General features: G+C 44.9%; 1 protein-coding gene and 1 non-coding gene across 2 annotated transcripts in view; one reads left to right on the forward strand and one right to left on the reverse strand.

The window, feature by feature from the left end:
* MTMR3 (myotubularin related protein 3) overlaps window positions 1-14,925 on the forward strand; it is a 312,417-nt gene that overhangs the window by 44,284 nt on the left and 253,208 nt on the right. The window lies entirely within an intron of this gene.
* TRNAA-UGC (transfer RNA alanine (anticodon UGC)) lies at window positions 8,223-8,295 on the reverse strand. The gene has a single exon. It is a non-coding gene; the product is annotated as a tRNA-Ala (tRNA).

Raw genomic sequence — 14,925 nt, forward strand, 5'->3', positions numbered from 1 at the left:
TTTATCTTATTTTATTTTTATTTTTTCTTTCTTCCTTTTTATTTTAAATTTTCCCCTTTCTAGATCTTGGAATTTATAGTCATTATTTTCAGTTTTCATATACTTTTTGTATACATGGTTTTTTCAGTTTTTTGTATATTTAATTTATAGTTATATGTCCCTTTTGTGTTTGTTTTCTTTGAATCCATTTCATGTTCTTTGTGTATTTACGTTATTATGTATTTAGGTTATATATGATGATTTTTTATGTATTGTTTTAAAAGAAATAAATAAAGGTTTTTTAAAAATTTAAAGAAGAAGGTAACAAATGCTGAAATAATCCAAGATGTGTATGACTCAAAATGCATACTGCAGCTTAAAATGTAATTTAAAGTTGTGCATCATGCGAGAAGGCGGATAGGGAGAAGTCATGCCCCCCTCCTCTCATAATCCCAGAGCTCAGGGACATCCAGCGAGACTGAACGCTGGAAAACCCAGGTCAGAGAAAAAGATTTCTGAACACAGCACCTAGTGAGAAGGATGGGATTTGCTCCCACGAGATGATGCAATGGCCACCAAGTCAGGTGGGTTTCCAAGAGGTTTAGATAAATCATGGAGGAGAATAACGCTCTTAGGACGCCTCCAGTCCACTGTCGCTGGGAACTGCAAGGAGTTAAAGAGCACTGTTGTGCTCGGGTCCCGTTTGTGAGTTTCCTGGAGGCATCTAGTTGGTCACTGAAGAACAGGATGCCGGGCTAGATGGGCCTTTGGCATGACAAGTTAAGGTTCTTATATTCTTATGGAATTGCATTTCAGTCCAATCTCACAGATAATTAATAATAATAATAATAATAATAATAATAATAATAATAATAATAATACAGTCATACCTCTGATTAAGTACGCTTCGGTTTGAGTACTTTCAGTTTAAGTACTCCGCAGACCCATCTGGTACGGATTAATCCACTTTCCATTATTTTCATTGGGAAAGTTCGCTTCAGGTTAAGTACGCTTCAGGTTAAGTACGGACTTCCAGAACCAATTACACTCATACCTCGGGTTAAGTATGCTTCTGGCTGAGTGCTCTGCGGACCCGTCTGGAACGGATTAATCCACTTTCCATTACTTTCAATGGGAAAGTTCACTTCAGGTTAAGTACGCTTCAGGTTAAGTACAGACTTCCGGAACCAATTGTGTACTTAAACCGACGTACCACTGTAATAATAATAATAATTTATTTATACACTGCCCATCTGGCTGGGTTCCCCCAGCCACTTTGGGTGGCTTCTGACTGGATATTAAAAACACAATAAAACATCAAACATTAAAAACTTCCCTAAACAGGGCTGCCTTTAGATGTCTTCTAAAAGTCAGTTGTTTATTTCCTTGACATTTGATGGGAGGGCGTTCCACAGGGCGGGCGCCACTACCGAGAAGGCCCTCTGCCTGGTTCCCTGTAACTTGGCTTCTCGTAATGAGGGAACCGCCAGAAGGCCCTCGGAGCTGGACCTCAGTGTCTGGGCTGAACGATGGGGATGGAGACGCTCCTTCAGGTATACTGGGCCAAGGCCGTTTAGGGCTTTAAAGGTCAGCACCAATTGTGCTCGGAAACGTACAGAGCCCAGCTGAATGATTATATCTAGTACAATGGTCAGTGAACATGTCACCATAAAAACAAATGAATAGTTCTGCTGGATCAGGCATGTACAACCCATCTGGTCCAGAATCCTGTTCAGTGGCCAACAAGATGCCTGTGGGAAACTGGCAAGCAGGACCTGAGTGCAACAGCTGTCTCCCAACTTCCAATTCCCAATAACTGATGTTGAGAAGCATGCTGCCTCCTACAGGCGAGGTGGAATATAGCCTTCTCCTCCAAAGGGTCAGTGCAGTTGTGGAATGCTCTTACTGGGGAAACTTGCCTAGCTCCTTCATTACATATCTTTGGGTGCCAGGCAAAATGATTTCTTTATAACCAGGGCTTTGAATGATTAAATCTATGGCCTTTTAAATGTGTTTGTGGGAGGCAGGTTTGTGTGTGTGTATGTTTTGTGCTCTTGTTTTGTATTGTTAGGTTGTGAATCGCCATGCGATCTTTGGATGAAGGGTGATATACCATCAAAGAATAATAGTCATAATGCAATCTGGTTGTCAACCAGAAGGTTTGTGAAAACAATAAAAAATAATCCTTCCAGTAGCACCTTAGAGACCAACTACATTTGTCATAGTATGAGCTTTCGTGTGCATGCACACTTCAGAAGTGTTTGTGGTTTGAGCCCACCCATGGATGGCTGTGCGCAGAATTCCTGCATTGCAGGGGGTTGGACTAGATGGCCCCTGGGGTACCTTTCCAACTCTAGAATTCTATGATTCCATGAATTTGCCTATCCCCCCCCAAGTCATCCAGATTGTGAACATTACTGCCTCCTGCTGGAGTGAATTCCACCATTTATGTGATGCAAAACCCCGGATCAAACGCCACAGTCAGAGAGAACTTTATATTATGCCATCTCATTTACACACCAGCCTTTTCCCAAGGCTTCCAAGCCATACATTCAACAGCCAAAATAGAAAAGGAGATCAACCGAGGCCTAGACGTCCTTGCATCATCTAGCCCACAGACTTGCAAACTTCAAAGTTACCAGCTTCTATAAATAATCTTTATTATTATTATTTCAGGACACTAAAGTTTCCATATAAGACTACCTTAAAAGCAATTATAAAGTAAATGTCACAGTTATTGTAAGTAAATGTTAAAACACAGCAAGCTTGCTAAATCACACAAATTCCGTAACACAAATCAAGGTACTATAAAGAGTGCATATAATCGATAAGGTGTGTGTGGGGGGGACATTAAACCATTCTTTTGAGTTCTCTAAAGAACGAGGTGAGAATACAGAAAAGCTAGGTAAGTTTTTTTTGAAAGTTTTTTGCTTTCAAGAAGTGGGCGGCACTTTGTCCTGGGTCTTAGGCAAGTCAATTGAAAAATCTTTTAAAAATAAATAAAAAAAAGCTCAACAACATTTGGGGTGTCCCAGTCAGTCAGGTTACTGTGTTTTAGCAGACAGCCATTTTACACATGAAAATGGTAAAATAAAACAACAACAACAACAACAACAACAACAACAGGGACTGACATTTCTTCTCCTTAACTTTTAAAGGATAAGTCATTTCCCAGGGAGTGGTGGGAGCTGAAACCCAGTAACATTTAGAGCAGGCACCCCCAAACTTTGGCCCTCCAGATGTTTTGGACTACAATTCCCATCATCCCTGACCACTGGTCCTCTTAGCTGGGGATCATGGGAGTTGTAGGCCAAAACATCTGTAGGCCAAAACATCTGGAGCCACAGTTTGGGGATGCCTGATTTAGAGGGCACCATGCTGACTTCTGCTAGACTCAGAGGTTACAACTAACCCATGGTCAGGCTGCAAACCCCATCCATGACTAAATAAGGATTTGAACCCAGGCCTCGCCTGTCCTGGTCTGCCACTACACCACATAATAAGCAAAGGCAGCCACGTTGGTCCACAACAACAAGCTCTAAAGTTCAAAGTACGGCAATATAGAACCAGTATGGCCTAGTGGTTAGAGCATAGGACCTAGGAAACCACGGTTCAAATCTCCACTCAGCCAAGGCGGCTCTCTTAAGCCAATTGCTACCTCTCAGCCTAGCCTACCTGTTTTTGTGGGGATTAAATGAGGAAGCGGAGAATCATTTAAGCCACCTTGAACTCCTTGGAGGAAAAGATGGGCTATAAAATGCAGTAAACAAAATAATTATAACAAAAATAGTTGGAATAAATAAATAAAAATTATCCAGTTTTTAAAAATTTCGACTGCATCAGACCAACACGGCTACCTGCCTGAATCTAAAAATAATTGGGGCCAAAAATAATTAGGGCCAATTTGTTAGAGCTTCCTCACAAGTGGAAAAAAATGCAGGCTGTTATAAGAATTCTAAGGTCTCAAATATAGATTAAATGTTCACAAATGTACAAGGCAAACATATACATATGTATATAAACCATGTGTCTGAAATAGTACAGGAGAGCAATCCTGAAGCCATTTTGACTCTCCCAAATTGACCTCCAACATTTCTCTGCAAGGAGGAAGGAAATGGGAAAAGCCCCCCCATTGTCTTTTGCTTGCAAATCCTGTCTTAAGGGCGTATTTGTGTATGAACAGGGTGAGCCTGTGACCTGGGACTCAGGAACTAAAGTATTAACCATCACAAAAGAATGGCCAGGCTGCCCAGGTAATGCAATCAGTGACCATTATCAGGTATCCTGGCAGATAAGATTTCTGCTGTAGACAGCCTCTTTCTGTGATGTATGTAGGATGTTTTAGGGGGGTGGTCTTGGGCTACAGGGGTGGGCAATTTCAAAAGTCTATATAAAGGCTTGAGCACCATTGTTCAGGGTTCTCTCCTCCCTCCTGCGTGTGGTGAGTGAGAACCCTGTTGCAACAATGTACCGGTAATAAAGATCAGCCTTACTAGCCCCTTTGCTTCTCAATATTCTCTGGTTGGCCTCTGTTATTTTCTCCTACCGATAGGGGACCCACTATCGGTTCTTGGATACCCCATAAGGTAAAAGGAGCAGTTTTTTTTCTTATAACAAGGCAAAGGATTGCAACTTTATTAAAATTCTGGCAACCAGCCCCCAAATCTTTTAGCAACAAGCCCAGAAGTCAAAAGCAAAGCTTCCTTGTGGTCAGGAAGCAACAATAAGAACAAGAGGTCACTAGAGCTTAGCAAACCCATAAACCACCATGACTCAGTCACAACCTTTCTCCCACTTACCAGGCTTCCTGGTCCCTAGCATAGAGTATTTTGCTGGTTATTTTTTAAGGACAGAGGCTTGGCTTATATAGCTGGACAAATCCCGCCTCCCCCAAGTTAAGCCAGCCTCCCATCCTAGAGGCAAGCAATCTTGGGTGGGGCAAAAGCAAGTTTGGCTCAAAGTGGAAATGATCACCCTGAACTCTTGTTTCCACACAGATATATAGTGGAATCAAGCCCCTTTGGGAAGGAAGCTTAACTCTCCTCCAGTGGGAAGGAGGAGTGAGCAGTTTAAAGAAAGAAGCTGTGCCCAGGAGATGTTCTCCGCCTTCTCAAGATGCAGAGGGGTCTTGGGCCTTTAAGAATTGGCCACAAGGGTTGTGCCCATTTAAGGAGGTTGTTGCAAAGCAAGGCAGCGACAAAGGCTACCTGGCGGCACCTTAGTTCAACAATTTGGAACTGGCAAAATAAGCTTTTGAGAGCTGGCATGCACTTCTAAGGTGCAGGAAGTGCATTTGTGCATATTGGTCAATGCACTTTATATTTCATTGGGTCTGTTGGCAGGAACTGGTACATAGGGTTGTAAACAGAACACACACATATACAGTGTGTGTGTGTGTGTGTGTGTGTGTGTGTGTGTGTGTGTGTGTGTGTGTTTGTGTGTACAGTGCTTTATTCTGAGGGGGTGCAGGGGTATACATACAAACATTTTGTGAATCATTGTACTTTTGTCCATTTACTGTATTTATTTCCCCGAATTTGAACTGTAAAATGGTGGGTTTTTGAGTCAAAATGAGAGTACCCCTAAACATATTTTTGAGAAAAAAGCACAGTGTGTGTGTGTGTGTGTGTGTGTGTGTGTAAACTTCCTAGGGATGCGGGTGGCGCTGTGGTCTAAAGCCCTCTTGGGCTTGCCGATTAGAAGGTCGGTGGTTTGACCTGTCCCATCTCTGCCAACCTAGCAGTTCAAAGCACACCAGTGCAAGTAGATAAATAGGTACCACTGTGGCAGGAAGGTAAACAGCATTTCCATGCACTCTGGTTTCCGTCACGGTATCCTGTTGCACCCGAAGCAGTTTAGTCATGCTGGCCACATGACCCGGAAAGCTGTCTGTGGACAAACGCTGGCTCCCTCTGCCTGAAAGCAAGATGAGCACTGCAACCCCAGAGTCGCCTTTGCCTGGACTTAACCATCCAGGGGTCCTTTACCTTTTTTACCTATATAAACTTTCAGTGTGAATTATTACAATGCATTCTATGTAGGGCTGCCCTTGAAGACAACTGAGAAAATTCAATTGCAGCAGCCAGAAAACTCGCCAGGGTTCCCTTTAAATCTTGCACAACCCCTGTTTTAAAACAGCAGCGCTGGTGGCCAGTTCGTTTCCAGGCCCAATTCAAGGCACTGTTAGTGTTCTAATCCTGAAACGACTCAAATACCTGAAAGACAACCCACTTTCCTATGGACCTTCTCAGGTGCTAAGATCGGCACAGGGGGCCTTCATGGTATTTTTTCCCCACTCTCAACAGGTGCTGGTGTGGGTGAGGGCCTTCTCTGTGGTGGCCCCTAAGTTGTGGAACTCCCTCCTTACAGAGGTGCAAATGGCACCTGAATTATACAGCTTCTGGCGATTGCTAAAGACGCACCTCTTTACCCTGGCATTTGATACACGAGGGGTCTATGTCTAGGACCCACCTTGTTTATGTGAATGTTAAGTAGTTTAATGCTGCTTTTAATATTGTGTTTTAATGGGTTTGGGATCCCCCCCCCCACACACGGGCCACTTATTTTCAGGCAGAAGTGTAAGGATTGCAGCCTAAATTAGAGAGAGAAGAGTCTAAAGGCTGCAACCCCTTACTCTTACTCATGAGAAAGTCCTATTGGACAAGGTAGGCTTTAAGCCAGGCATCCCCAAACTTCGGCCCTCCAGATGTTTTGGACTACAATTCCCACCATCCCTGACCACTGGTCCTGTTAGCTAGGGATCATGGGAGTTGTAGGCCAAAACATCTGGTGGGCCGCAGTTTGGGGATGCCTGCTTTAGGCTGTAATCCTACCTTCACTTCCCTGGGAGTAAACTCAACTGAATTCAGTGGGACTTAAAAGAAGAGAAAGATGATGGACTATGCTGAAATGGCAAAGAAGACTGCAAAGATCAGGCACCAAGAAATTTAATAAAGAATGGAATAAATTGATAGAGTACTTAAAGAACACCATAAACAATTAACAACATTGGCAGGATTGATATAACAGTTATAGTTTAATATTTTTAAGGTTAAAAGTGGATATAAACAAAATTTGGATAGATGTAATTAGATCCAGTAGAAAAAGATATACCGGCACTGTATTTTTCTGTCTATAAGACGACCCCTATTTTTTGAGCCCAAAATTAAGAAATAAATATTTTAAACATTCCGTGTATAAGATGACCCCCAATTTTAAACTTAAAAAAATTGGGGGGGAAATATAGTCTTATACACGGAAAAATGCGGTACATTGGAAACCAGGAGGGAGGCAGGAGAAGTGTGGGGATTCTGGGAATCCAATATTTGTATAAAAATTTTTTCATGATGGAATGTAAATGAAATTTGAAAAAACCGAAAAAGAAAAAGAATTCAGTGGGACTTACTTCTGAGTAGACATGGTTTGGCTGACAGCCTCAGTTCTAAGCAAATACGCACAGGATTGCATCGGCGGGCTACCCTTGTCCTCTTCAAAGTGCCCACACCTCTCAACGTTAAAAAGAACAGTAAAGGCACCCTCTCTCTTCAGGTATTCAGCCCACCAGGTATAGGAGGTTGGCCTGCTAAGCTGTATTTTTTGGCAATCCACACCCATCTTTCCCTACTGTTGGCATAACATAAACTTAAGAACCTAGGAGAAGCTGGATTAACCCAGTGGCCCATTTCGCCCAGCATCCTGTTCTCACACAGGCCAACTAGAAGCCTCTTGGAAGCCAGCAAGCGGTACTTGAGCACATGAGCCCTCTGTCCTCCTGTTGCTTCCAGCAACTGGGATTCAGAGGTATGCTGCTTCCAGCCATAGAGGAAGCACATATCCTTCAGGATTAGCAGCCATTGCTAGTCTTAACATCAGTCCTTTGGCTTAAGCCAGGCATCCCCAAACTGCGGCCTTCCAGATGTTTTGGCCTACAGCTCCCATGATCCCTAGCTAAGAGGACCAGTGGTCAGGGATGATGGGAATTGTAGTCCAAAACATCTGGAGGGCTGAAGATTGAGGATGCCTGGCTTAAGCACTGGCTCTCCAGGGGTTTCAGGAAGGGGACATTTCCAGCCCTACCAGCAGTTGCCAGGGATTTAACCTGCGGCTGTCTGCATGCAAAGCAATTTCTCCACCGCTGTTCACATTGACTATCAGACCATTGATTCATTTTGTTCAGTATTGTCTATACTGACTGCCAGCAGTTTTCCAGCGTTTCATAGGACGGTCTCTCTCCTAACCCTACCTGGAGATGACAGGATTTGAACCTGGGCCCTTCTGCATGCAAAGCAGATGCTCTACCACTGAGCTACGACCTCCTTCCCTGCAGCATAGGATTGCCTTCTAAAATGGTATCTTATGCAACACCAGTGAAAAAAACATATTCCTTAACTTTGTATTTAAAATCCAGTTTTTTTAATTTTAAAGAAAATGCACACCACCCATTATGTCTGAAATATTGTATTTCTTCTAAGATGGTATTTCTTCAATACTGGATTCCCTGAACTTTTGAAAATCTGCACACCCCAACCCTTTCTTTCTTGAATAAAACACGGCAGGTGAGGGATTTCTCTCAATGACAGAAAGGGGGGGGGGAGATTTGTGCGGAAAACCTCTCCTACAGACACAATATTCAACCAAGAGGCTGAATCCTTCTGCGAGCCTTCGACTCGAGCCTTTCTTGTGTCCAGAAAGGGCAGCCGTCCCTTTTCCTTTTCCCTTGTAAATCTCCAGCTGCAGTCCTTTGTACACCTTTAACTACAGAGCCACTGTTGGCTTCTCCATAACTCTCCGCCAGCGCTGCCTTTGCCCTGTCAGTTCCAATGACAGCGAGTCGTGTCTGGCTTTCAAATAACAGCAATTCCTCCAACCGGAGAATCTCCCTGCCCTTGAACGGCTTGCCTGTTGCATGAGACAATGTCACAATCCATCGGATCTCTCTGCCGGCATTTAGAAAATGCTTATCAGGGCTGATATCTAAGCGCCAGGCACAGGACCTCCTCAGATGTAGAGAGTGCCTGCGGGTGAGACAACCAAATTCTAACTTGGATTGGGAGGAGGTGTGATGTGATTTCAATGGTGGATTGGAAGGGCAAGAAGGAACCATCTTCAGAATCACCTTGCCAACAAAGATCCGTATAGTTAAAGCTATGGTTTTCCCAGTAGTGATCCTTGGAAGTGAGAGCTGGACCATAAAGAAGGCTGATCGCTGAAGAATTGATGCTTTTGAATTGTGGTGCTGGAGGAGACTCTTGAGAGTCCCATGGACTGCTAGAAGATCAAACCTATCCATTCTGAAGGAAATCAGCCCTGAGTGCTCACTGGAAAGACAGATCCTGAAGCTGAGGCTCCAATACTTTGGCCACCTCATGAGAAGACAAGACTCCCTGGAAAAGACCCTGATGTTGGGAAAGATGGAGGGCACAAGGAGAAGGGGACGACAGAGGACAAGATGGTTGGACAGTGTTCTCGAAGCTACGAACATGAGTTTGACCAAACTGTGGGAGGCAGTGGAAGACAGGAGTGCCTGGCGTGCTCTGATCCATGGGGTCACGAAGAGGTGGACACGACTAAACAACTAAACAACAACAAACAACAATAAGAAGAACATCGGGAGAACCTGCCCTTCTAGCTCAGCATCCTGTTGGGTGTGGAGGCCTTTTAACCAGGCCTAGAAATAAATTCAGACCTTCTCAATCCAGCCCGCAGACAGTCCGGGAATCAGCGTGTTTTGACATGAGTAGAATGTGTCCTTTTATTTAGATAGATAATTTATTACAGTCGGAGACCAGCATATAAAACACACTTGGGGGTACAATCCCAAAAGGAACACAAACATTTAAAACATTGAACAATAGTAAATTTAGAATTTATAAATGTGGTAAGCGTATAGACGCTAAAAACTTTGAGATAAGTTTAAAATGCATCTCTGGGTTATTTGTGGGGCATAGGAATTAGTTGTTGTTTTTTCAAAATATAGTCCGGCCCCCCACAAGGTCTGAGGGACAGTGGACCGGCCCCCTGCTGAAAAAGTTTGCTGAGAGGCAATGATAGGCCCAAGATCAGCCACTCAGTGAGCTTCATATGGCCAAGGGGGATTTGAAACCTGGTCTCCCGGGTCCTAGTCTGACACTCTAACCCAGTGGTTCCCAACCTTTTTTTGGCCCTGCCCTGCCTAAGCATCTCTAAAATCCTGATGCCACCCCCCCATGACATATAATTCTTATTATTCGAAAAGTGATCTCCTATTCACATGGAGGAAGCCTAAAGGGCCATTAACTTGGTCTAAACAAACTTCCAAAGAACATGGCACCCATGAAAGAGAAAAATAAAAGAACGAAAGGACAGCTGAAGTACTGAGGAAGAAATCACTAAGAAATTGTTAAAATAATAATACTAATTGTATGAAAAATTCACTGTTAATAACTCATTCTCAAATTGCCCCCCCCCAAATCAAATTGCCCCCCTGTGGGGCGTGTGCCCCATGTTGGGAACCACAGCTCTAACCACCGGTGCAGAAGCCGGTTCCCTTCACAGGGCCTTCTGCGCATGAACAGAGGCGCTTTTGCTTGAGGTGCCAGGATGTGTGAAAAATAAGGCATTGCTTCTTCCCGTACAGTATGCTCACTTTAATTCCAGTGGCAGGGAAAGCACAGCGAAGTGTGCAAAGTGTCTCTATGTGAGAGCAAGCGAGCGAAAGAGAGGTGGGGGGAGGGAGGGAGAGATGAAGAGAGAGAGAGAGAGCGCTTGATACAGCTCCCTTTGGAACTTCTTCATCGACTAGAGTGAGTGGAGTCGCTTGATTTAAACACAGCTCTTTGCTTGCCCAAAGGCTCACATCCAACTCGGCACATTTAATTACCTAAACCCCTGCCTGGCTCCTTCTAAGAGCAAGTCTCTAATCTGGAGACAGAAATAGCCGGGTCTTATTGCTCTGGCATGTAACTCTGTGTTGTGCTGATGGCTAGCAAACATCCCATGTCAGAGGCAGCCAAGAAATCACACACACACACACACCATTTTGAACAATATTTCCTCCCACTCCACACGTGTCTCAAATTGTTTTCATCTTAAAACCTCTTCCTGCTTTTCAGACATGGTCTGCTGGTGTTTCCTCTTTTTCACCAAGAAGGAGGAAATTTCAGGCGTGGCCTTTGGAGAGAGGGATGGATCCAGCTGCCCATTTCACTTTATCTTGGTTTCTCATTCTTCCTACCTGAAATCCACTTCTTCCTTTTTCTGCAGTGCTAACGTGATTTTTTTTTTAAAGTCCCCATGAAAATGCACCAACATTTTGAAGAGCCAATGGTGCTGTATGTAGTGGTTAGCGTGTTGAGCTAAGTCCTGGAAGAGCAGGGTTCAAGTCCCCACTCAGCCATGAAGCTCATTTTGTGTGACCTTGGAGGTCAGCCGCTGCCTTTTTCAATCTAGGACTCAGCTAGGTAAAGGTAAAGGGGCCCCTGACGATCAGGTCCAGTCGTGTCCGACTCTGGGGTTGCGGCGCTCATCTTGCTCTATAGGCCGAGGGAGCCGGCGTTTGTCCTCAGACAGCTTCCGAGTCATGTGGCCAGCATGACTAAGCTGCTTCTGGCAAACCAGAGCAGCGCACGGAAATGCTGTTTACCTTCCCGCCGGAGCGGTCCCTATTTATCTACTTGCACTTTGATGTGCTTTCGAACTGCTAGGTGGGCAGGAGCTGGGACCGAGCAACGGGAGCTCACCCCGTTGCAGGGATTCGAACCGCCGACCTTCTGATCAGCAAGCCCTAGACTCTGTGGTTTAACCCACAGCGCCAGCTACAAATAAAACGTTTTAAATGTGTTGTAAAGTGCAATATACAAATGGGACGCTAGATGGCGACAGTGAGCTATGCAAAAATTCAGTGTATTTTTCAAAACTTTTTTAAAAAGCATTTTCACATAGTTTTTTATATGTGTGTAGATTCCACCCTAATCTGCCTTGCAGGGTTGTTGTGGAGATTAAATGAGGAAGGGGAGAATCATGTACACCCCCTTGAGCTCCTTGGAGAAAAAGGTGGGATATAATGAATGAATGAATGAATGAATGAATGAATGAATGAATGAATGAATACTGTACATTTCCCCTAAAAAAGACATTTGTGTGCGGTTTTGAGAAATGCATATCCATTTCACAAATCACGTCCTGTAATATAATAACATTTTTGTACATTGTATTCTCTAACGTACACATTTTTGTACAGTTCGGTTGGAGAACAGCGTTGCAAACGTCGGGGAATTTTGAAGGATAGCTGTGTCAGCCTATGCACTTGGCTAACAGTTCTGCAAGGAAGGAGGCCAATGAGAGAGAGAGAGAGAGAGAGAGAGAGAGAGAGAGAGAGAGAGAGAGAGAGAGAGAGAGAGAGAGAGAGAGAGAAGGAATAGTTGACTTGATGTATGGATTAGTTGATCCACTCATTCCTGGGAATACCTGGCTTGGGAGGCAGATCACTGTCAAGCAGGGGGTTTGGTCTTTGCCCATAATTCATGGCGCAAACCGAGCAGAGGGACGGCAGCGTCAATCCATTTCTGCCTTGACACACAACTGTGCCAGACTTGTCTCTGCTGCAGCCCGAGGCTCTGAAAATGTCTTCAATAATGTAAGACACTTAAGAACAGAGGGGAGTGCGTGATCTGTTAATTAAGAGCTAGTGGCACATCTGCAACTGAACTTTTAAAGTCCAGGATGGAGGGAGGAGAGCAGACTGGTCATTCGAAGCCAGTGTCCTGGTCAGGCTCTCAGACGGGAGGTGCGGTGGCTGAGCCTCGCTCCTCCATCAAGAGCGGCCTCCAATAGCAACACTGTGGTCACCATCTGTTAAGTGATGGCACTGCTGCTTGCCTGACAATAGAGGGCAGTAGTGTAGTGGGCAGATTCAGAGTGTGCCTTCACCCACACCCCCTTCTGAAATTATACAACTTTCTAAGATTATACAATCGTCTTATTATCATGCAGTAATTATAATTAAGGGGTGCATGCCCATGTTGCCTTTTAGATACAGTCATACCTTGGAAGTCGAACAAACGTTCGGAAACCAAAGCGTGGCTTCCGATTGGCTGCAGGATGCTCTTGCAGCCAATCAGAAGCCACGGAAGCCCCGTCGGACATTTGGCTTCCCAAAATAGATCGCAAACTGGAACACTCACTTCTGGGTTTGTGGCATTCGGGAGCCAAAATGTTTGAGAACTAACCTGTTTGGAAACCAAGGTACGACTGTAGTTCTATTTTCTGTACATATACATGGGCAAATGATTTAGAATGCCCCAATATTTTCTTTATGTGGTGTTTTCCTTGAATTCCTATTGTACATAACAGAAGTTGCACCTCATTCTCGTGAAACTGAAGCACCTTGTGTTTTCAGGGTTCCTAAATGCTAAGCTTTGGCGCATACGAAAGAACAACTCCTCTGTGTTCTTCCTACATACCTTTCCCCAGATTGGCCCTAGGAGCCGATCCTCAGAGACTGACTTACCACCTTTCACTCTGATTGGCTCCAATCAGCACAAAGGGTGAGAAGACATCCTCACATTGGCTAAAAAGGTCTGCGTACATGCTGATTGGGTGCCTCTAGGATGCTGGAAACAGGGACCCTGCTGCAGAAATAGCACCAGGTCTTCGACCCTGCCCCTCCCCTTGACCCTGGACCCTGGACCCCTACTCCATTGTGGGGAGGGGAGGGAGGAGGGGGAGGCAAACGGAGCCTGGCATGGCATGTGCACTGCGCCAACCTGTCTCCCCCGCTGGTATGTCAGCACCATTCCAACCTCCCCGCTTCCCCCCCCACCTCTGGTAACCAGCAGGAACCTGGAGGTCAGGTGAGCACTGCTGCCCCCAACAGGCCACCTGCTTGTGGCAACTCTGGCATGAAGGGCCTAAAGAACTAGTCTGCAAGCTATCGATCAAAACAAACTCAAGCTACATCTGGTCTCTTAATTACAACTCTTCACCGCAAAGGTCAGCCTAGTCTTCTGGTGAATGCCTTTATTACAGAACTCCCGAGGAACCATGCAAAGAAGCTGATTTGCAAAGTCGCAGCACAATCGCCGTTTAACAAGCCTTCTGAGTGGAGATCTTTATCCCAGCTGGTACCTGAATTGGATTCGAATTGATTTTACCTATGTAGTGTGTCGTTCTCTTAAACTGATAAGTGTAGGTATACTCTAGGGCTGCTGCCCCTTCCCATGCTCCACTCGCCAACCTCACCGACCTGCCTTCTCCCACACCTGCAGGCAAGTGAGGGTAGGCTGACGTTGGCGGTGCACTATCCTGATTTCCCTAACAGAGAAGTCCCCACTGATTCCGCCCCTGGTGAATCTGACCCACGGCGACTCTTTGCTGCCAGGGTCGCTTTTCCAAATCCAGTCCCTGGCTGCTGAATTTCTGTGTATGATGCCGCTGGCATCCCTCCTTGTTGCCGTTTTGACCATTATGTTCCTTTCCATCACAAGAGCTTCCAGTGCAGCTTACAACCCTCATCAAACAACCAATTAAAACCCAAAACAGCCATTAAAAATGGAATATACTACAAAGCAGCCCTAACGGCACCCTCTTCCTGCTTCAAAGAGAATTCTAACTTCCCACTTTATCTGGTGGATTTTCCCCACTGGATTTTTCACAGGGTCAGCCCATCTCTTTCCCCCAAAACTTGAGTGTACCAACATCTGAGTCGAGGGCCAAGCCTGACATTTTGCTCCCTGGAGCTCACAGCTCTTGAATCCCCAGAGAGCAGAGTCCAAAAGCATAAAGGAGGAGGAGGAGGTGTTGGACGTGGGGCTGGGATGTGTTTTGAGTTCTCTTGGTGATCAAAGCCCTGCCTGTTGATGGGTAAAGAGACCCCAGAGGCCTTTCTGACTTGGGATCAGCACAGATCAAAGGCTGCATTCTGTGGGGGCTTTGCAATGTTTATTAATTAAAGCAAGGGAACAGAAAAAT

The sequence above is a fragment of the Zootoca vivipara genome, chromosome 17 (genome assembly GCF_963506605.1).
Source record: "Zootoca vivipara chromosome 17, rZooViv1.1, whole genome shotgun sequence".
NCBI classification, from domain to species: domain Eukaryota; kingdom Metazoa; phylum Chordata; class Lepidosauria; order Squamata; family Lacertidae; genus Zootoca; species Zootoca vivipara.